This window comes from Tupaia chinensis, unplaced genomic scaffold, assembly GCF_000334495.1.
Source record: "Tupaia chinensis unplaced genomic scaffold, TupChi_1.0 Scaffold000279_1, whole genome shotgun sequence".
Classification (NCBI taxonomy): Eukaryota; Metazoa; Chordata; class Mammalia; order Scandentia; family Tupaiidae; genus Tupaia; species Tupaia belangeri.
Genome location: NW_006159762.1, coordinates 51,305 through 53,610, shown reverse-complemented (window position 1 = coordinate 53,610; position 2,306 = coordinate 51,305). Strand labels below are relative to the sequence as shown.

At 41.5% G+C, this 2,306-nt stretch overlaps 1 pseudogene; it reads right to left on the bottom strand.

The window, feature by feature from the left end:
- Positions 1 to 581: 581 nt before the first annotated feature.
- Positions 582 to 1,407, bottom strand: LOC102486715 (calmodulin-like; annotated as a pseudogene).
- Positions 1,408 to 2,306: the final 899 nt, after the last annotated feature.

Sequence of the window (2,306 nt, the reverse complement as noted above, 5' to 3'; positions counted from 1 at the left end):
CATATAACAAAAAAAAAAAAAACCTCTCCAAAAAAAAAAAAAAATGACATGCTGGCTGTTGACTGGGTGGAGGTGGGTGGAAGGAGGAGGAAGTGTGAAGAAAGAAGGGCTCAGTGCCTGTGAGCAGATGAGTTCATACAGTCTAACCACCATCTGCTGCCCCCTCTCCCCACTGGGATCTTGGATGTGCACACACACACGCCCGGCATGAGTCTAAGCCACTGGGTCTGGGACTTGAACCGCGGTCTACTACATGGGAGTCCAGTGACATAGCCATTACTCCAACTGCTGGTCCCCATGTTCCCTCATTTGACAACTTCATCTAAGTTTAGAAGTGCAAAAGCCCTTAGATATATCTAGGTTAAGCCACACACAGCATGTTACTTGATCAATTTTCTAAAATAAGGTCTCAGGACGATGTCAGTAAGATAAGGAAGAAAATACAGAGGAACAAGTTCTAGTTACTACACATGCATATCCTTTTCACAGTAGGGAAAAATCTTTTACAGGTAAGTTACAAACAAAGAAAAGGCAAATAAACAATCTTGTCTAAGAAATTTAACACATTCTGTACAATGTCTTCATTTTGCTGTCATCATTTGTACAATCTCTTCATAGTTTACTTGAAGAGTAACCATCAATATCTGCTTCCCTGATCATTTCATCAACTTCTTCATCTGTTAACTTCTCTCCAAGGTTTGTCATCACATGGTGAAGTTCTGCTGTACTAATACAGCCACTACCACCCTTATCAAACACACGGAATGCTTCCCTGCTTTCTTTCTTTCTTTCTTTCTTTTTTTTTTTGAGAGGTTTTTGCTATAGGGCGCGTGCGCTCGCCAGACAGAGAGAGACGGAGAGACAGAAAGGGAGAAATCACCCCCCAGAGGGGATGGTCATGCCGTAATCCCTTCTCCTCCATTCTCCTCTCAGGATCTTGAGCACGCACCACATGCGTCCGGCGTGAGTTTTAAGCCACCGGGTCTAGGACGTGAACTGCGGTCGACTACGTGGGAGTCTAGCGACATAGCCATTATGCTAACTGCTGGTTCCCTCTGCTTTCTTTTTCACTGTCTATGTCTTTCATTTTTCTTGCCATCATTGTCAGAAATTCAGGGAAGTCAATTGTGCCATTACCATCAGCATCTACTTTGTTAATCAGAATAATTCTGCTTCTGTGGGATTCTGCCCAAGAGACCTCATTACTGTTTCCAGTTCCTTTATTGTTATAGTTCCATCTCCATCACCATCCGTGTCAAACAGTGAAAAAATGTCTTTGAATTCTGCAATCTGCTCTTTAGTGAGTTGGTCAGCCATGCTGCAAGTGCTACCAGTTTCTGATGACGGACCACACAACCACTCGGCTCACTTGCTCCACTCGGACTCTAACTCATTTTTCATTTGAGAGGTTTTTGTTATAGGGCGTGTGTGCTCTCCAGAAAGACAGACAGACAGACAAACACAGAGAGACAGAAAGTGAGAAATCACCCCCGAGAGGGGATGACTGTGCCGCAATCCCTTCCCCATTCTTCTCTCAGGATCTTGGGCACGCACACACCTGGCTAGCATCCGAGACTCAAACCGCGGTCGACTACGTGGGAGTCCAGACACATAGACATTACACCAACTGTCGGTCCCTCTAACTTGTTTTTCTTAATCTTACAGATTTTATTATTTTATATGATTGGATAAAATATTATTATACAATTTTTTCCATCAAATGAACTTTTTTTCATTCCTGTGTATTAGAGCTTCAAATTTGAGTCACTTTACTTCTGACTAAAGTATATTCTTTAAAATTTGTCTTTTTTTAAAATACATTTTTAAGAATTATTTATTTAATTTTATTTATCCATTCATTTAATTTGACCAGAGAGAGAGACAGAGAGAATGGAAGTGAGAAAGCAATCCACTGTGTCTGGGGCTTGAACCACGGTCGGCCATGTGGGAATGTCCAGCACCTTAACCACCGTACCACCTGCTGGTCCCCATCATTTTCCATTTCTTTTATACATTCTATTACATACGTCACTTAGCTTGGAAAGTGAATATTCCAACATGTATACATTTCTCGCCAATCCCCTTAGAATACTATATGTATTATCTTCAACAGATATTAACTCATTTCTTTGTCCCATAAACGCCTTGCCTCTCTATTTTTCTCCTTCATGTCTTTTAAAAAACTAATTTATTTATTTCTTCCAGGAGAGAGAGAAAGAGAGAGACAAGCGCCCTGAACAAGGTCTTCATGCCACATGTGCTATCAGTATCAGCCAACCTGGGTCAAGGGCAGTTTTCTTTTTTTT